General features: G+C 36.5%; 1 long non-coding RNA gene across 1 annotated transcript; it reads right to left on the reverse strand.

The window, feature by feature from the left end:
- Positions 1-20,294: 20,294 nt before the first annotated feature.
- Positions 20,295-21,253, reverse strand: LOC147012213 (uncharacterized). Its single transcript, XR_015052028.1, has 3 exons — positions 21,100-21,253; positions 20,732-20,789; positions 20,295-20,442 (listed from the first exon to the last, which is right to left on the reverse strand). It is a non-coding gene; the product is annotated as an uncharacterized LOC147012213 (long non-coding RNA).
- Between the last annotated feature and the right edge of the window lie 1,175 nt (positions 21,254-22,428).

The following is a 22,428-nucleotide window of genomic DNA, read 5'->3' on the forward strand; positions in this document are numbered from 1 at the left end:
TATATATAGATCGATAGATAGATATGAACTTAGGCTGAAACACATCAATGGTGAGTAGGGTAAGAATACTGGTTCTGGCTCACTTTTCCCCATGTAAATGAATGGGGGATTTTCAGCCATGAAATTTTTCTTTTTTTTCCCCTAAAAAAATAAATCCCCTTTTTAGCCCAAGGTATATTTATTTGTCTCCCCTTTTAACCTGGAGCCTGGTGTTGGCTTAGTGGTTAGGGTGGCGGCTTGGGATCCCAGGGTCCTGAGTTCAAGCCCCGTTGGCTGCTGAATTAACACCAGGGGGTTGACTCAGCCTGCCATCCTTCCGAGGTCGGCGAAATGAGTGCCAGTGTACTGGTCCCGGTGTATGCCCCGGTTAGAATAGGTGTACCATATCCCTGTGTGTCATAAGAGGCGACCAGGGTTGGCGTCAGGAAGTGCATCCGGCCATAAAACATTGCCTCAAGAAAAAGCCAAACCCCTGCACAGCAGGGAAAAATGGCTGTAAAAACGGTCATTTTTTTAATTTCCCCTTTTAACCTAGGGGCTCTCTATTCAAATAGCCCATACAACAAGATAAAGATTTGTTAAAGGTGATTCTAAAGAAATATCTGAAACACCTAAGCCCCGGGACACTCTTTATTCAAATAACCCATACAACAAGATAAAGATTTGTTAAAGGTGATTCTAAAGAAATATCTGAAATGTCTAAGCCCCGGGACACTCTTTATCAAATAACCCATACAACAAGATAAAGATTTGTTAAAGGTGATTCTAGAGAAATATCTGAAACGTCTAAGCCTCGGGGCACTCTTTATCAAATAACCAATGCATATTGTTTAGCTCACTCATTGAACCTATAAACATTTGTTCATTCTCAAATTCCTTCAATAGTTTAATTTTCTTTGCACAATAATCCCCATCTAAAATATTGAAAAACAAAACATTTGAATCTTTATATTTTTTTAAGATACCCCTTTTGTGCCATTACGAAATGATAAACGTCTCTTAATGATCTCATCTGGCCACCTCCTGAGTTGCATATCATTTTGATATTGTAGTAAATTATTTTTCCATTGTTCAATTGATAACCATCAAATTTTTCAGTCCATTCAAACATATTTATTATTTTCTTTACATCCTCTAACTTATTGGTTTTTAAATTGATTCGCATATTTGTTTTATTTACCTTTGTTTTAGATATTTTTCAATAAGACTTATTTGATATTTTTCACATTCATTATGTTTTCCATTTATATACCAAGACTGAGATTTTCTCCACTCTTTAGTTTGACTAATACTTGGTTCGGCCATTTATATATTGTGAAAAACGCGGCGGTAGCCCTTAAAAACCCTAACCCATCTTCCCATCGTTAAAACTTGTGTCCATATGGAACACAATCTATTCTATTCACTCTATCATACAATACCCATATGGAACACAATCTATTTTATACACTCTATCATACAATATCCATATGGAACACAATCTATTCCATTATCTAAAATAAATCTCTTATCATCAAAGGCCCCTAATGCCTTTTTATTTACTTCTTCACTATATATCTTATGTTTATAACTTCTTATTGTATTCATTTTCCTATATTCTTCTTTCTTATTCATCAAACAATTATAATAATTTCTAAAAGTTATTGATTTCTTTATTACATATTTCTTTATTCCCTTTAACCTTTTATCAATCTGATCACCATACTTATAAGCATATGCCTTTGCTCTCAATCCAATAAACTCACTCATTACTTTTCCACCCAACTCATCCTTAAACTTACCAATAACCTTTTCATTCTTTTTGAAAATAACTCACTCTTCTTACTAAAATTACTTGTATCATATACTCCAATGTTTTTCTTCATATCTTTATAAACATCATCAGTTTTTATATCTAGAATAAAACTATCAGTGTCCATATACAACAATGAAACATTTTCACCATACTCTTTCTTTAAATCATTATACAAATAATCATACATCAATATCTTTGATAAATCAAGAACTGCTGTTCCAATATAAATTGGTTTATCCATGACAATACTTTCCTTTTTCATATGAATAGCAGAAAAGTTCTCTGAAAAAACCTCTTCTCTCTCAAAACTTGGTTTATTTATCAATCTAGAAGCTTCTTTCCAAGATGTTGCAAATCTAATGTTTTGCCTGTTTCTAACATTCTCCATTGTCTTTCCAAAGACAGCATTATTCATCAATTTATAGAATTCCCCTTCAAATTTAACTTTTGTATTTGTTCTCATATCTGTATTGAATTTAATATACTTTTTCATCCAAGGACTTTGTTTAAATTTTAAAACTCTATGAATTTTAGCTACTCTCAACCCAGCAGATAAATATTGTCTCAAGTTCCTTTGATGCAAAACATATCCCTCTTTATCATAGAATGTTGGTAATAACTTTTCTGTTGATTTGCCTTTAATATTAAAACTTTTATGATAATCACTGAACCATTCTTTCTTTGGGGTTTCTTTCTCACATGCAAAAGGAAGGTCTTTATGCTTATTATGAAGATCACTCGGGTACTTCAAATCAACTTCAAAATAATAACCTTCTTCTTTGTCATTCAATTTCTCTTGAGAAGAAATAACAATAATCATCAAAGCCTTTTCATAATCCTTTTCTTCCACCCACTCTAATTTACCATAAGGCAGAGATTGAGACATTGCCCATCCATACAAATTATTAGCATCAAAGTACATCAAATAATTACTATCTTTTTCACTCTCATAATTTGGAAGATATTTATTATTTGCTTTAGCATATCTTTTTGAACATACTTGTGATATTCCACCTCTCTTAGACTTCTCAATCATCAAAAGCATATCTACATCACTGATAAAATCTATATCTTGTTTTGTCATTTTCAACATTGCACTCCAAGCTAAACCAGGAGCTGTGAAATAGTGGGCAGGATCTAATCCATAACAATTTTTATTATGACAGAGTGATCTAAAAGCTTCAAACACATCAGCTAACAATAAAACATCTGTTTTTAGATACAAATCATGATATTCTCCAAGGTTCTTTATCTTAAATATTTTCCAAATTTCTTGTGCGTGTTTATATTCCTTATCACTTATCTCTTCTTCATAAAGGTTATTATAGAAACTTTCTTTTGAAGGAAGTTGTGTTTCTTTAAATCTCATAAATGAATCCATATAACCATAAGGATAAATTCCCTTACTTGTAAGAATTTTCTCTTTACTTTGAATTTCATTCCTTGTTCCAATTTCCTCTCTAGTTAGAATTCCCGCTTTAATCAGAATTTTATCTATAATCAGAATTTCCTCTTTAGTTAGAATTTCATTCTTTGTTCGAATTTTCTGTATAATTAGAATTTCATCTTCAGTAAGAATTTCTTCATTCATTTCCTCATTAATTAGAATTTCCTCTTTACTTTGAATTCTCTCTTTAATCTGAATTTCCTCTTTAGTTAGAATTTCCTCTTTTGGAAAGAATGAATTAAGATTTGGAAAAGAGCCAGTGGAGCTTAGATTTGATGCGAGGTTGGCTAGTGGCGTTCCCATAAACTTGTAAGAATCAAGAAACCTTATACGAGTTATAGGTTTTGTGAATATCATTTTTGTAAATGAAATATACTTTTGACTTGTGTTTGTTATGGCAGAAATATTCCCTGGTGTTTTTGAAAGTTCATTTATAAATAGATGTGTATCATAGTTGGCGCTGTTGTGAAGAAAGACTGGAATAAAAGAAGGTAATTTATAATTAAGATTACAACAGGAATGAGCGGGACCTCTATATTTACCAGTAAGATGACAATGATCCCTAACTTTAGACTCCTCAATTTCCTCCTCACAAATATGACAGATATTGTTCTTTCTAAATTCTAATTTTTCTTCTATGGTTAATTTCATCGGTTCATTTGTTTCTTTCATTAATTTAGTTAGTCTTATACAATCCTTTTCTAATCGTTTTACAAACTCTTGTGAAGCATTTTTTCCACTATACTGTTCAAGTTTATTATACTTTTCTCCAACAGATGATTTGATATACCGGTAATAACAGAAACCACAAGGAATATGTTTTTGATATTTATTTGTATATGGTTCTTTTGGATTAGGAGAAGCAGTATTTATCTTTTTAAGGATACATTCAAAATCAGCGTATATCACAAATGGGTGCATGATAGATTTATTATAATCTTCAAAAGAAATCTTTTCACCAGGTTTAGGCATTGTAATTACAGCTGATTTATGATTACTACAATATTTTGAATGTTGTTCTAATCGTTCTTTTGTATGAAATGAATTAAGACATCGCTTACAAGGATATATTTTGTTTGCTGTTCTGAATACCTGAGAAGAGATTAATCTTGATAAATTATTGATGTATGTGTAATGTGAATTCTTTCCAACACTAAAATATAAAAGATCAATGTGTGTTTCTTCATTTTTATAGTTGTTTGAAATTTTTAATATTTGAACTTTGTTTGTATCCGTTAATCCATATACATTAATAGAAAGATTATTCTTTTTCTCAAATTTAGGAATATCTGTTAGTGGCATTGGGAAATTAAAATCTTTAATGTCCAAGGTATTCTCATATTTCATATATTGTTTTACTCTTTCTGAATTACATTTTGGTGGATGTAAGTGAGCAAGAACAGACCAGAGAAAACATTTATTATCATTATTCTTAATATTAACAACTGCCTTCTTTCGTTTTATTTCTTTTGGTAATTCAATATAAGAAGAAGCTTTAAGAGGGTTTGATTTTAGAATGTGTATATCTAAAAAGATGATTTTTTTAATATTGAATCCACTTCCTACCACTGTATTATCAACATCCTCCTCTTGTCTTGATAGTTCTTCATAAACCCCACTATTCAAAAAATCTTGAAATGATGTTATAAAATGAAGATCTGTCCTCATATAAGGAGTTTGTTCTTCATCTTGTCTTTTCATATTCATTTTCACTCCCATATAAAACTTTAAAGTTTTCATTTCTTTTAATGTCTTTTTAATAAATTTTTCAACATCAGGTTTCACTATTTCAATTGATTCAACTATTGATGATGGACCGGGTTCTCCAAATTGAAAAATCCTTATTTTTATATGCCCTTTAAATGCCCCATCAGTGTTTTCAATATAATAGTCTCCCTTTACTTTAAACTCATTTTTCTTGTGTTTTTGTGATTGAAGATGCCTATTATAACTACTCTTCAAAACATCCTTTGAGCAGGTATCACAATGTTTTCTTTCCAACTCAAGAGGGGATATTTTGTGAAATAGATTGAATGTGTGTTTGTTGGTTCGGAGGTGTTTTCTATAATGTTTATATTCATGATTACAAACATCGCAGTATGTTGTATTCACCATATTTATATAATAAAACTTTGCTAAAACTAAAATTTTCTTGATGAAAATTTCGTTTATTTTACAGGTGAATCTCTGCTTAAACTAAAATTTTCTTGATGAAAATTTCGTTTATTTTACAGGTGAATCTGTGCTTAAACTAAAATTTTCTTGGTGAAAATTTCGTTTATTTTACAGGTGAATCTGTGCTTAAACTAAAATTTTCTTGATGAAAATTTCGTTTATTTTACAGGTGAATCTGTGCTTAAACTAAAATTTTCTTGATGAAAATTTCGTTTATTTTACAGGTGAATCTGTGCTTAAAACCATTTTATCCTCCAACTTTTTCACTTAATAAATACAATGTTTCAAGACACAAAAGACAAGTTTCAATCAATCTCTTCATTTGTTAAAGATGCTGAGAAATATGTCAAGGATGTAAAATTGAACAAAGATAAATATAACAACTATTGGATAAAAACAATTATGGTGGATATGATGAGTTCTTCAATTTACTTCAGTGGAAGGGCTTTTCGTATACCTGGAAGAACATCAATTAAGGTATCTCTAACAAAAGTTTCTCCTCTCCTTCTGGCAATATATTCAAAACTAGAAAAAGCAATGAAACAAGAAAAGGTATCAAAAAATAAAAACCTTATGGATGAAGCTTTAGAAAGAAAAGATAAGACCATCTGTAATATGCAAGGAGAAATTTGTATTTTTTTCAACAACCCTAAAGATATAAATCCTGATGAAATAAAGGATGTTAATATATCAGGTGAAATGACATTTCGTTCAATTGTAGTTAAGGATCATTTTAAAATTACCTTTAATATAAAAAATGTAGCAGTTGAATCTGTTAATGAAAAAATGTATATCGATATCGATGGTAATGTTTTTTCTACTAATTAAATGAGCCAATATTCAACTGAAGATTTTGAAGATTATGAGAGTGATTATGATACCGAGAGTTTGCATTCAAATGATAGTTATGAAAGTATAGATGATTCTGAAAGTATCGAAGATGATATCGAAGATGAATTTCAGTTTAGGTAAAGTTTTACTTTATAAATATGAATAGTTTACTCGATTTTGAGCCTCTTGAATTCCATGATTCTCCATATGACAAATTTGAGAATTGCCCTGCGTGTGAAAGACGGGGATTAAACACAGAGTCAAAAGCCTATAAACAATGTATATTCTGTGATTATCTTCTAATTAATGATAATCAAAAATATAAAAAGGAAAATAATTCTTTTAGATTTACACCAAAAATGAATTACTTTACAAGATTGATTAGAGAAATGAATGTAAAGTACGAGGGTGAGAACACACCTTTCCTTACAAGGGAAGAAACTGAACATATTAGAGAAATGTTCAAAGGATTGTTGTTATATATTATTCATGGATGTGATTTTCAGGGAAATATCAACACAAGATATTGCATAAATAAAATAATGGATTATCTTGAAATTAAACCTGAACTTAGGATAAAATATAGAATTTCGAAAAAAGCCAATAATAAATTAAATAACCTGTTTTCCAAATATATAAATGAATGATTTTTTACCCATTTGGGAAAATAAGATAAAATTTGACAACCATAAAAATCTCCCAAATTCATTAAGATGCCTCATAGTTGGTTCAAGTGGATGTGGAAAAACCTGCTTACTTTTAAAGATGCTCCTCACTCCCAACTTTTTAGATTATGATAATTTAATAATTTTCACAAAGTCGAGTTTTCAACCAGAGTATCAACTACTCTCACAAGGTTTTAATGCTGGTCTTCAAAAAGAAGATATAATCGGTTTATTTAAACTTCAAAAAAACCTAAATGATTTTAACATTGAAGATATAATACAACTATTTTGTGATACACAGAGATGTAAAAAGAAATCAAAACCGATAACTTGTATTCTGAGTGAAAATACGGATGATATACCGTCTCCCCAAGATTTGGATAAATCCAAAAAGAACCTCGTTATCTTTGATGATTGTGTTAATGAGAGAAACCAAACGGTAATGGACAGCTACTACACAAGAGGGAGACATTCTTCTTGTAATTGTATTTATCTTAGTCAATCGTACTTTCAGCTTCCTCGTCGTTCCATCAGAAACAATGCTAATACTTTTATTTTATTCAAGTTAAATTCAATAGATATAAACAATTTTTGGAGAGACAATTGTTCTACATTATGTAGTAAAAAGGAATTTGGGGATTACATGAAACACACGACTGAAAAATATAAATATATTGTTGTGAAACAAGATGAGATATTAAATGATATTTTTCAATAAATAAATGGATGCGAAAGAAAGAGCAAGAAGATTTAGGGAACATCAAGAGTTGGTTTCAAAAGTTGTAAAACAGCAGGAAGACATAAAGAAGAAACGCAGACAGAAACTAACGGGCGAAGAAGCATTTGAAAGAAAACAAGAGAAATTTTTTAAACCACTTTTAAAAACTTCCCAAGAAAAAATGAAAGATGTTTCCACAGTTCCCACAGTAGAATATACTCCTAAAAACTTCAAATGTTAAAAGATTTCAGTCAAATGACGGAGGAAGAATTAGAGCATATTGGAGAATGAGAATATCATGATGAAGAATTATTTCAACAACTGGAAGAGATTAATCGACCCCTGATTATATTGTGAATGCTCTTCAAAACAATGAATATTCAGCGGATTCAAAAACCAAAGCAGGACTCATTCCAACAGAACAATCAGCAATATTTCATCTTGTTCAAGAAAAGGTATTGATATTTAATGATGAATTAAGGTTCTTGGGTTCTGCTCAACCCCCTGTTAAACTAACTCCGAGATTAATGTTTCTTCTCACAAAAGATGGAAGACAAGGTTCAACTGTGAGGGATGAATCAAAGTATATTGATAAACCATTGGATATGGAAAATAATGATGATAGAGTATATATTGATCTGCTGAACACTCTAAATTATAAGGTTATTCTTTCTGGTAAAAGTAGGAAGAATGAGAAGGAGAAACACATTATTCAGGCTTTAAGTATCCTTGGTTCAGGTGTTAGTTTTCTTCCAAATGACCCATCGCAATTAGTTAATAGACTGTTATTGTTGTTAGGCAGTAAGAAGGCTGGAAATAACAATTGTTTTAATGAAGCATCAGCCATTTTAGACCAGTTGATGAACATGAAAATAATTAATAAATATCAATATAAAGACATTTTATCTCATATTAAATAAGATGAGAAGCACAATCCTTAGTTTCAATTTCACAACAAGCGACCACACATCTTCATTCCCATACCCACTACAACTTGACACAACAAAAGAATATGAGGCATCTTTATTGTCCATGGAAACTTATAATACCTTATTTAATATAACCGAGAAAAATGACAAGTTTAGTTATAATCCGGGAAGTGGATACAAAACGATAACAGTCTCACCCGGAGCATATGAGATTTCTCAAATATCTTCCGAAATTGCTCGTCTTATGAAAGAACAGGGTGATGAACCAAAAAATATTGTTATAAGCATTCAAAAACATACTTCAAAATCAACGATTAAAGTTAAAAATAACTACAAGGTTGATTTCACAATTGATAATTCATTTAGAGAGTTATTGGGTTTCTCCTCAAAAAAGATTGAAACTAATGGGACGTTTTACAGTGATAATTGAAATGAGAGCGAGAGATGAACCTTCAGAGTTTAGGCTTTATTCCATTTGATTGGAGCCGCTTCTGTGGGCACACCAGTAAATACAGGTTCAGCTAGGAGTACATAAGCAGTAACGTATACATGTGCAGTTAACCATTGCAGACAATCCGCGTCAGCACGGAGTTCGATATAATCTCCATTCTCACCAGTCAATGAGCACCTTCAGTTAACGAGCATCAAGTGGACAGCCGATGTCAATAGCAATGCCCCGGGGACAATCACTCGTGCCGCAGAGACATCCCCTTATACGCGAGACGCACAACATGTGATCCCGCGTCATGTCCCTCAATTCACGTTAATTCACCACATTCTCCCCACCTTTAAATGTAACTAGGGGCCCATCTTACACACCATGATTGCTTTAGCACTATAGGAGTATACATTTCAAGCAACGCGGACTAATAGATCTACAGAAGCATACATGCCAAGCAGTGATTATTTTGAGTTGTAGGAGCATGGAAATGAGCATCGATATATGATATAATGGGCATATAGGAGCATGAGCAGCGAGAATGCCGATAATCCCCTTTACAGATTGAGTCGTCGAGGGGCCTTATTCGTCGACCTCTCCGGGAGTAAACGGCAGTTTCACTTGAGGGAGACTCCCGATCCTCTTGGTGAGCCTCGACTTGTGCCGGGATGACTCCTCGATCGCTCTCGGGTGGAACGCGGCAGCCCCGTCGCCTGGCGGGTTCCTGGAAATGTCAGAAGGAGGAGTGCCAGAAGGTGGTGTACCGGCGGGAGGAGTACCTGAGGGAGCCAGATGGTGAACCGACACAGTGGTCTCCCCTGCCATCCGGGAGCCTGACATGAGCATACTCTGGATTAGTGTCAATGAGTTCGACCCCTCCACCAGCGGTTCATACTTGCTTTGTCGTACCGGGTGTTTCATGAACACTGTACCGGGGTGGGTCAGCCAGTTGGGCACCGTTTGACCGTCAACATAACGTCAGTTGGTGAGTAAACATACGTTCGTGAGGAGTGGCATTTGTGGACGTGCAGAGCAAAGAGCGTATGGAATTCAGAGCGTCAGGAAGAGTAACCTCCCATCGCTCGGGGCCCAGTCCTCTCGATTTCAGCGCCAGAGTTACGGCTTTCCAAATTACTCCATTATACCGTTCCACCTGCCCGTTTCCCTGTGGGTTGTAACCCGTCGTTCGACTCGTTGCTATGCCGTGCTCTAATAGGAATTGTTTTAGCCCGGCCGACATGAAACACGGCCCTCTGTCTGAATGTATGTACGAAGGTCTCCCAAACATAGCGAAGAGGTCAGAGAGACATTTTACGACAGTGCCCGAGGTCATATCCGAGCACGGAAACGCGAAAGGGAACCTTGAATATTCATCAACAACGGTGAATATGTATCTGTTGTCTGTTTCGGTCGGTAGGGGCCCTTTGAAGTCGATGTTTAGTCTCTCGAAGGGGGAAGTAGCCTTGATCAGTCTGCCAGAAGCCGCGCCATAGAATCTGGGTTTTAGTTCAGCACAAACAGGGCATGAAGCATTCATTTGTTTAATATCTTCAACAGAATAGGGAAGATTTTGTCTGCGTACGAAATGTGCCATCCTGGTTACCCCTGGGTGGCACAGAGACACATGGAGGTCTTGCAAAGCCTGACTGATTGTTGCCGAACTGTAGACCCGGGAGAAGGTATCTACAGCAGGGTTTTCTTTCCCGGGCCGGTAAACAATGTCGTATCTGTAGCAAGCTCGGTCTATCCGCCATCTCATAATTTTTTCATTCTTAATTTTCCCGTTATTTTTCCCATCAAAACATGAAAGCCACGGATCGTTGGTCCGTAACGAGCGTGAAGTGGTTTCCCAGTAAATAATGTCTCCATTTCCGCAGCGCTTCAACGATGGCGTACGCTTCCTTCTCTGTTGCCGAGTGTCTCTGCTCGCTTCTAGAGAGAGTTCTCGAGAAGAACGCGACCGGCCGCCCAGACTGATTAAGTGTAGCAGCTATGGCGTGATTTGAAGCATCGGTTTCCACCACGAAGGGCACCGAGCTATCGATCGATAAAACCACGGACTTACTAATATCATCCTTGAGATTGTGGAAAGCTCTTACGACAGCGGCATCTGGTGGAAAGTTTTTGCAATGCACTAGGGGATGTATTTTCTCGGAATATTGCGAAATCCATCTCGCATAGTAAGCGAACATCCCGATCACCCGGCGCATTGTTTGCAAGTCCTGAGGTGGTGGAAGCTCACGGAGCGGGCGCAATCGCTCAGGATCAGGCTTAATTGTGCCGTCGGCTATTGTGTAGCCGAGAAGGTCAATTGACCTTGCCGAGAATACGCATTTCTCGTAGTTGAGAGTCAGATTATATTTTCTAGCAATGCTCAAGAATCTGTCCAGATTCCTATCATGTTCCCTCTGATCCCTACCGCACACTGTGACATTATCCACGTAAACAAAAGTGTCTTCGAGGTTTTCATCTGAGATGATGTCGTCCATAACCCGTTGGAAGCAAGCTACTCCATTCGTGACACCGAATGGTATCCTTCTGAACTGGTAGAGGCGCCGCCCTGCCTGGAATGCAGTGTACGGTTTGTCTTCCTCTCGGATGGGAATTTGATGATAGGCGCTTCGCAAGTCGATGGTACTGAATACCTTATAATTGGCCACGCGTTAGACCATCTCATCTATGCGCGGCAGGGGGTAGGCGTCGAGTTGGGTGAAGCGATTGACCGTTTGGGAATAATCGACAACCATCCGTTTCTTATGGTTCTGACTGCTGGTTACTAACACCTGTGCGCGCCATGGCGAATCGCTCGGTTCTATAATTCCCTCCTCCAGTAATCGCTTGGTTTCCGAAGTGATGAAATTCATGTCAGCAGTGGTATATCGCCGCGATTTGATCGCTATCGGTTTGCAGACCGGCGACAAGTTAGCGAACAGCTGGGGGACGTCACCTCCGCGGTGGTCAACGCATTTAAAATTAGACGAGGCTTGCTTCCTCCAAAGGGTATTTCGACGCTCGTGTGCTGCTTGAGGACATTATGACCCAGAATTACGTCTGCGCACAAATCACGAAGCACCAGCACCTTTACATCCCGATGCGTGTACCCTTTTACGTCCAATTCAACATTGCAGTACCCTCGTACGCGGGATTGTAGTGAGGTGGCGGCCATGCATACCGTATTGTCAGTCAGGTGGATTACCCATTTCCTGCCCTTCACTAGCGAGCTGTTGACGAAACTTTCAGAGCTACCGGTATCAATCAGTGCCTCAGCCATATGCCCGTTAATTCGTACGTTGATGATAGCCTTGGATAGATTCCCCGGGGAGGCTGCAGTCAATTTATTTTTGCGAGTAGAGAGCCGCAGAAGTGGGTTTATTTCTCCTTAGAGTAGATTTACATACCCTGGCATAATGCCCTTTCTTGTCGCAATTCATGCATGTGGCATCTCTGGCGGGACATTTTTGACGAGGATGCCTTTTGTACCCACAAAAGAAGCATTTACCAACCGGAGCAGTTGCTGAGGAGTTTGACGAGGTCTGGGTATCCGGCTCCTCGGGTGTTTCTCCATCCCCTATGTCTGGCTGTGTCTGTGCCAGTGGGGTTCCTTGGGTTCCCATCGTAGCAGCGTTCATGAGCAGCATCGGTGTCCCAAATGACTCAGATTGCTGCTGAGCCGTATCCATCGCTCGAGCCTGATCGACTACCTTGTCAAGAGTGGGTTGCGCTTTCTCTAGTAAGCGTTGCCGTATGTGGGCTGATCTGAGTCCTTGGATGAATGCCTCCCGGGTCGCTTCCTTTCGGTGTTCCTCGGCGCTTACCGCCCGGAAGCTGCAGTCTTTTCCCAGCTGATTCAGAGCTTGCAGGAACTGATCGATTGTCTCCCCGGCTGCTTGCTTGCGTGTGTTGAGAAGATGTCGTATGTATACCTCGTTCTTGGGCTTCACGTAGAGCGCTTGCAGCACCTCGATCACTGCTTCGTAAGTGTCGCACCCCGAGAAGAGCCTGTACACGCTGGGCGAGACATGATTCACGAGAGCGGCAAATTTGTCAGCTCCCTCCTCGATGATGGTCAGATAGTGTGAGAAGGAACAGAACCAATGTGACCATTTCATTTCTGCGTCAGTCGCGTTCGGGTCTGCGTCGAACCTCTCTGGTTTGTAGATCTTGTCCATCTTTGGTTGAGAGAGCCGAGAAAATCAAATGGAATAAATTGAAATGAGAGCGAGAGATGAACCTTCAGAGTTTAGGCTTTATTCCATTTGATTGGAGCCGCTTCTGTGGGCACACCAGGAAATACAGGTTCAGCTAGGAGTACATAAGCAGTAACGTATACATGTGCAGTTAACCATTGCAGACAATCCGCGTCAGCACGGAGTTCGATATAATCTCCATTCTCACCAGTCAATGAGCACCTTCAGTTAACGAGCATCAAGTGGACAGCCGATGTCAATAGCAATGCCCCGGGGACAATCACTCGTGCCGCAGAGACATCCCCTTATACGCGAGACGCACAACATGTGATCCCGCGTCATGTCCCTCAATTCACGTTAATTCACCACAATAATGTCATTCAAATATCCTCAGGAATAAATTCGGTGTTAATTCACTGTGATTTGATTGATGGTGCTTATAATGATGGGAAAAAAACAAATACAATATTTTCATTCAGCGCATACTCAACCCCAATTGGTTATAAATTCAATATGGAACCCAAAAATTTGGTTTATCTACCTGTGTCAGGAAAAACCATACACAGAGTAAATTTTAGGATAACTGACCAAGATAATCGTGTGATTTCTTTTAATGGAGAAGTTATATCCATCAGAATTCACCTACGTGAAGTTTTCCAATAAATAAATACGATGGTTATTGTGAGGAAACACGAGTTGGGAAAATATAAAATAATTACAGGGGATGGGATGTTCCTTTCCCCATACTACAAGGGTGAAGGTATGTATCTTGGTAGAGGATACTATAAACCTAAGAGACAAAGGGGTGTTGGACATCAATTTAGAGGAGATGGGATAATTGATACTCTCATGGGTATTGGTTCAACTATTCTTAAACATAAAGATCTAATTGGTTCAACTGCTTCTGCTGTGGGAAATGTAGCAGGTGCTGTAAAGAGTATAAAAGATGCTCAGAAGGAATCTCATAAATTACAAGCAATAAAAGAAATTAAGAAAGGCAAAACTCAGTTGTCCCCCAAGAACGACAGAAAATAATTCAAATACTTGGATCAGGGTTTCAAAAGTTTTAACATCTTTTTTCCTAAATAAATACAAGTATGGAAGCAATTGATAGTATCTATGATTTGGATGATACTATTATTATCTCAAACTCCACTAAAAAAGAAGATTACTTCAAGGTAAATGCAATAACTGGAACAGACTGGAATACGAATGGTACAAAAAGTTTTGAAATAAATAATCAACAAACCTATTTGAATCTCTCCGAAAGTTTCTTGTTGTGTAAATTTAAATTCACTAAGGCTGGGAATAACACAAACGCTACACTTGTAAATGATTTCTTCTGGAAAATGTTTGATAATGTGCGTTTGTATATTGGAACACAAGAAGTTGAAGCGGTTGATTATGTCTCTGCTGTATCTGAAATGATAAAATTTACACTCTATACATTCAGTGATAGAATGGGAAAGGGGTCTGTCGAAGGTTTTATTCCTGATATGTCAACGGGAACAAACACAGACCCTGGATATACTCAAAGGAAAGGAATGTATTATGATGATACAAAAGCAGAAAATAGTTTTACTGTGGCAGTTCCTCTTAAAGGTATATTTGGATTTTGTGATCATGATAAAGTTCTGTATGGCCTTAAAATTAGATTTCAACTACAAAGGAATGATAATGAAAATCGATTGCTTTTTGGTGTTGGTAGTGCTTTTGGTGATCAGAATAAATTTGTAATTGAGGAAATGAGTTGGTATATCAGTGAATATACTCCTAATCTTAAAACAGAAGAGATGTTGAATCGAAGACTTAACTCAAAGAAACCACTCAGTGTATCATACCTCAAAAGAAGATGTCAACACGTTAAACTCAATCAAACTACTTACACGTGGAATTTGGGTGTTCTGGAAGGAAAGCCACGATATCTGTGGATCATTTTTACAATGCCAGATGGTGGTACTGCGACTGATAAGAATAATGCATTGAGTGATAATGCTGAGGTGAAACAACTTCGCGTTTCTCTAGATGGAACATTTTATCCACGAGATAGATTGGAAATTAATTGGGAAAAAAATGATTTTGCTGAAGCATACAAGTCTTACCAAAAGGTGTGTGAAAGTAATGGAAATAAAGAACCTATTTTGGATATGACAGCATTTAAAAGTTTGTATACAATCTATGCGTTTGACCTGAGCACTCAAAAGGAAACTATAAAGTCTAATCGAGTGGATACTTCCCTATACATTGAAAGAGGAGAGAGTGAAGAACTTGATACATATTGTTTGCTTTTGGAAGAAACAGAATTGCAGATTAATACAGATAATGGTGTGATGATTAGTCTCACATAATTTTTTGTTAAATAAATGAGTGGCAAAGTACCAACTGGGGTATATGTTAATCAAATCAATCTTCATAAACTATCATCTTGTGTTCAAAATCAAAAGCCTTGTACGATTAACGTTAATACAATTCAGAGAAAAGGAGCAGTAAGAATTGATGTTTTTCTCACAAGAGAACAGGTTAAAATCTTGAATGACACTGGCTCACTTAAAATTAAAATGACAAAACCAATGTTGAAAAAATATTCAATAAGAGAGACGAGTGGAGGATTTCTCCCATTTCTAATTCCTTTATTTGCTGGTTTAAGTGCGGTTGGAGCATTGACGGGTGGTATTTCAGCAGCGGTGAAAACTGCCAACGAAAGGAAGGCTCAACTCCAGGCTCAAAAAGAATTGGAAAGACATAACAAAGAGTTGGAGAAACAAATTAGTGGAAGTGGTGTAATTGTAGATTTTGCTGAAAAACTTGAAGGTCTGCCTGATAAAGCGAGATTGTTAGTTGGAGATATGCTTTCTTCTATAGCACAAGCAGGTGTAAAATTAACGAAAAGAGGTAATGGATTATATCTTTCTAATAAATAAATGAGCATTGATGAGTGGTTGAAAGAATTTGGAAAGAATACAACATCAAATTTACAACTTGTCAAATATTGTAAGAAATTAAAAATTCATAGTGTGGTTATTTGTATGAGAGATGAATTAACAAATGTGCCGAAACATACAAAGAATATTATTATGAACTTAGAAGATAATAATGGGAACAGTTCTCATTGGGTTTGTATTTTTAATAGTCAAGACAAATATTATTTTGATAGTTTTGGTCTTCCGCCACCTGTTGAAGTCATAAAATTCTTACAGAATGGTGTTTATCAAACATTTCAAGTCCAAGAATTAAATTCCAAGTGTTGTGGCCAATTATGCCTATATGTGTTATTTCAACTCAACAAAAATAAAAAAAATTTATGATATTATTTTTAATATAATATAAATGACTTATGTTGGTAAAGATGGTTCTATCTTTGGTGTATCTCAAGAACTGGATATTGATTTATCAAATTATTACACAAAGGCACAGGCTGAACGACATAAATATAATATAACCAAAAATATTAACATGAAAAATGCTTATAAATTAAAAAATTATCCAACCCCAACTGAAGCGAATGACTTGGTGAGATTAAGTGATTTATCACAATATATATATATATATATATATATATATATATATATATATATATATATATATATATACTTAAATAAAACGGCTGTGTATTCCAAAGATACAGAAGTGTTGATATTATCTCCAGGCCATACAGAATTCACAGTTCAAATTAAAATAAATTTTTATAAAGAAGGGCGTATCGTTTGTATGAGAATAGAACAATGGGGGTATGATATGAATGATTTAGGGTATAATTGGTCATTTAAAATTAACCTCGAAGACCTGGAACAATTAAATCAATCTCGTAAGGAAGAATATTATCCACTTGGTATCAAGAATGAGTTTTGTGGGGCTACGATTAGTAAACAACAAATAAAAGAATTTAATAAGGGTAAATATAATAATGGTTTTGCCCTTGTTTATCTCATGAAAACAGAAAAAACAGGATTATATATAATAAGTAAAGAAATACAAAATGATTTAACTATGGGAAGATGGGGAGGTGTTTCGTGCCATAATATTATTCTAACATATATTTCTAATACATAAATGACAGCAAGAAGGCTTCAAGAAAATTATCATTTCTGTGTTCAAGCATACCTTCAAGAAAAGGGTATTCGGTATTTTAATAAATATGTTCTACAACATAAGAATGAGGTATTTTCAATAAAAGATTGGCATTATGCTGATGTTGATAAACCGACAACTTTAGATTTAATTAGAATGTTAAATAATGAAAAAATTATAAAGTTAAGAAAAGGTAAGGCTCTTTTAGAAATTCAAAAGAAATTTTATTGGTTTCCTGTTGTAAAAAAAATTATTTTGGATACAGGAATAACAAGAAATCCTGATGAATATATGTATAATATTCTATGGGGTGTAAGCGATTCAAGGATAGTAAGGGATGAGGAAGGAGTTGAAGAAGAGAGGGAAGAGGAGGAAATGGAGAAGAGAGAGAAGGAGGGGAGGGTGAAGAAAGAGAAGGAGGAAAGAGAGAAGAGAGAGAGGGATGAAAGGGAGAAGAGAGAGAGGGAGGAAAGAGAGAAGAGAGAGAGGGAGGAGAGGGAGGAAAGAGAGTGGATGAATAAATATCAAAATATGGAAACCAGTGAGATTCAAAAAAGAATGGTGGTATTACAGAAAATAACTCAACCCACCGAGGAGGAAAACAAAGAATTGATAAGTCTATTTACAATACTTTCGACAAGACTATTGACATCGAGAAGACATGTATTTTAATTCAAGTTTTTCATTTTTTTATTTTTTTTTCTTAAATAAATGGGGGAGAGAGTGAAGACATTTCTAAGGATTCTTTATGTTTTAAAAATTAAGATTCAAATGTGCATGTTGGAAACTAAAAAGGTTTTTGCACTCTGCAGGAATTTTTCTCATAAATAAATGAGTTATTGTCTCAAATGTAAAAAGAAAACTAATACTAAAAATATTTCATATATTAAAAGTAAAAATAACAGGGTTATACAAAAAGGTATATGTTCGGTGTGTGGTTCAAAAAAAAAATCAATTTATCTCCCAACACAAACTAGGAGGAGATATACAAAAGTTTTTATCAGGAAGTAAATTTACAACTACTGGAATACCAGGGGAATTACATCTTCCAGGGTATTCTTTCTGTGGTCCAGGCACAAACTTGGATAAAAGATTAGATGAGGCAGACAATCCTAAATCCTGGAGTAAGCCTATCAATAGAGTTGATGAAGTGTGCATGAGACACGATATTGATTATGGGAATACCACAACGTTGGAAGAAAAGCATGAAGCCGATAGAGAAATGTTGTATAATTTGTCTCTGATACAAAATCCAACCTTGAGAGAAAAAGTTGATCGGTTCATTGTGAAGAAGATGATCAGTGCTAAATTGAAACTTGGACTTGGAAATTCAAAAAACTTGTAGGCTCTAATGATGTCATTAAGATTGAAGAGCAATTAGCTGATGAATTACATAAACCAATATTCACAAAGTTTCAGAGAAGGAAAGTTTATTCCAAGGAAGTAGATTATATCTGGTCTGCTGATTTGATTGAACTCAATCATGATAAGGGGTACAAGTATGCTTTAACCGTTATTGATTTGAGGAGTAGATATGCGTGGGTTGCCCCTTTAAAAAACAAAACAGGTAATACTCTTATGTTAGCTTTTCAACAGATATTTAATAAAAGTAAGAGAAAACCTAAAAAATTGTGGACTGATGAGGGTAGAGAGTTTTATAACAAGACATTTATGAATTTTCTAAAAAATAACAGTATTACATTATACAGTACCTTTAATGAAGGGAAGGCAGTTGTTGTTGAACGTTTTAATCGTACCTTAAAAGAGAGACTATATAAAAAAGTCACACAACTCGGTTCACAACAATGGTCATCTTTTATTCAGGATATTGTGGATAAGTATAATGACACGATTCACACGGCAACAAATATGAAACCATCAGAAACATTTACAAAATTAAAATATGAAAAAGAGATTAATGTCAGAAAACCTAAGTTCAAAGTTGGTGATATCGTAAGAATATATAGGTGGAAATCTCATTTTGAAAAAGGTTATACGAAAAGATGGACCAACGAGCTTTTTAAAATTGTTGATGTAATAGATACGGTTCCTTGGACTTATAAGATATATGATTTGGAAGGGGAAGAGATTTTAGGTTCATTTTATTCACAGGAATTACAAAAGACAAAGATGAATTGAAATTTTTTGACTCCGCCCCTTTTTGACTCCACCCACACAAGCCCCCGCCCACAAACCCCACACAAACCCCACAAGCTCCAATAAATTGAAATTTTTTGACTCCGCCCCTTTTTGACTCCGCCCACACACGCCCCTCCCACCGAAGCCCCGCCCACACAAACCCCACACAAACCCCACACAAGCTCCACACAAGCTCCACACAAAAACTCCACACAAGCTCCACACACACAAACCCCACACAAGCTCCACCCATATTCATCATATTCACATAATTAGTGATTAGTTAATTAGTTCCCCACACACACAACATGTTTATTTAATTAAAAATTATCCCCCCATCCACACAAGCTCCACTCATCCACCCAACCCCCCATCTCTCCACCCATCCATTTATCCACACAAACCTCATCCACATAAGCCTCATCCACATTCACCCCTCCCACACAAGCTCCACCCACATAAACCCCTGCCCATATAAACCCTGCCCACATAAACCCCTCCCACATAAGCCCTGCCTACACAAGCTCCACACAAAAACTCCACACACATAAACCCTGTCCACATAAACCCCTCCCACACAAGCTCCACCCACATAAACCCCGCCCACACAAGCCCCACCCACACAAGCCCCACGCCCACACAAGCCCCTCCCACACACACCCCATCCACACAAGCCCCCACCGAAGCCCCGCCCACACAAGCCCCGCCCACACAAGCCCCACCCCCTCATCCCCCCTGTGTGCCCCCACCTTTGACCCACCACCTCCCTCATCCCACCCCCACCCTTCCCCACACACACACATGGGGAGGGGAGGGATGGGATGAGGGGTGATGGGTCATTGGGGGAGCGCACCTACCCCCACCCCCCAACCCCTCCCTCTCGTTCATGTCTTGATTCTTTTCTTGTAATTCAGAATCAAGTAATTGTAAACAAAACAAATATAATTTATTAATATTGAAAATATTAAATATTCATTTGTGAGAATGTATAATCTTTCCCAGCAATCTTCTTCAGATGTCTTGTGATTTCGAAACTCAGACACCATATTCTGTTTTGAAACAAAAAGTGGATAATAATTAGGTTTTATAAAGATAATTACATGGTAATATGAGTAAGCCTCGTTGACCACTGAATTAACACACCAGGAGCCTGTCATCCTTTCAAGGTCAATAAAATGAATTCCAGTGTACTGACAAAACCACGTCCAAACTAATGATGCAACCAACATAAGGCGACATTCTAAAGAGAGAGTGATATTAATAATAATTCAGAAATATTTACCTCCAGAAAATCATGTGTTGTACGAGTGATATTAATAATAATTCAGAAATATTTACCTCCAGAAAATCATGTGTTGTACAAGATTGCTTCAACAGCTGATGTTGTGCGATAGTGCTGAAAAAAAATAATAAGTCAAGGGTATAGATGAAGAGACAGACAGGGAAAGCAACACACACACACACACACACACACACACACACACACACACACACACACACACACACACACACACACACACACACACACACGCACACACACGCACATACACACACACACACATAGACACACACACGTGCCTCACCATTGGTTTAATTCATTCGAGATCAGAGACCAGTCATTATAAATCATTGACCTCTTCAATAAGAGCAGAGAGAGGTAGGTAGAAAGACAGACAGAGAGAGAGACACACACACACGTGTCTCACCATTGGTTTAATTCCTTCGAGATGAGAGGACGTGATAAGACTTCATGCCACTCATTGTAAATGTCTTTCAATTATCTTCTAAAATCATTGATCTCTTCAATAAGAGTATTAATTTCATGAACCACGTCGTGATATGTAAACTCAATTTCTTCCAATGCCCTGTCAGGGAAAAATATATATATATATATATATATATATATATATATATATATATATATATATATATATATATATATATCAGAATTATCATGATTTAATTAATAATCATTTGCTTCATCGTTCAAAGAGAAAACCATCCACAAACTTACCAACTCTGTAGTGGGCTGTTGTCTTCATCGGAAGAAAGATCGTCCATGCCTCAGTTGTAAAAATGAAAATCCCGTCTGGCAGAAACTTTGTCTGGCGAACCGCTTATAAAGCAACGATGAGGAGATTGCTTAATCATTGGGTGTGGGCACAGGAAATGACAAGCTTCTCTTAATGATCTCATCTGGCCACCGCCCGAGTTGCAAATCATTTTTGTACATAAACCACGCCATAAAAAAGTTTTGATTCAAATGTTTTCAGTTCGTGTTCTGAGATAAAATATAAACACGAGACCTTGTCTCACAGAATAGTTCCTATTTTTTCACAGCATGACAGTCCAAAACCACTTCCTCATTCACACAGCACGGCCGTGTCAAAAAAAACACTTCCTCATTTTCACGGCATGAACTGAAAACATTTGAAACAAAACTTTTTTATGGCGTGGTTTATGTACAAAAATGATTTGCAACTCGGGCGGTGGCCAGATGAGATCATTAAGAGAAGTTTATCATTTCGTAATGGCACAAAAGGGGTATCTTAAAAAATATAAAGATTCAAATGTTTTGTTTTTCAATATTTTAGATGGGGATTATTGTGCAAAGAAAATTAAACTATTGAAGGAATTTGAGAATGAACAAATGTTTATAGGTTCAATGAGTGAGCTAAACAATATGCATCGGTTATTTGATAAAGAGTGTCCCGAGGCTTAGACGTTTCAGATATTTCTTTAGAATCACCTTTAACAAATCTTTATCTTGTTGTATGGGCTATTTGAATAGAGAGCCCCTAGGTTAAAAGGGGAAATTAAAAAAATGACCGTTTTTACAGCCATTTTTCCCTGCTGTGCAGGGGTTTGGCTTTTTCTTGAGGCAATGTTTTATGGCCGGATGCCCTTCCTGACGCCAACCCTGGTCGCCTCTTACGACACACAGGGATATGGTACACCTATTCTAACCGGGGCATACACCGGGACCAGTACACTGGCACTCATTTCGCCAACCTCAGAAGGATGGCAGGCTGAGT

This window comes from Eptatretus burgeri, chromosome 15 (assembly GCF_056783735.1).
Source record: "Eptatretus burgeri isolate ZD-2024b chromosome 15, Ebu_testis_v1, whole genome shotgun sequence".
Taxonomy (NCBI): Eukaryota; Metazoa; Chordata; class Myxini; order Myxiniformes; family Myxinidae; genus Eptatretus; species Eptatretus burgeri.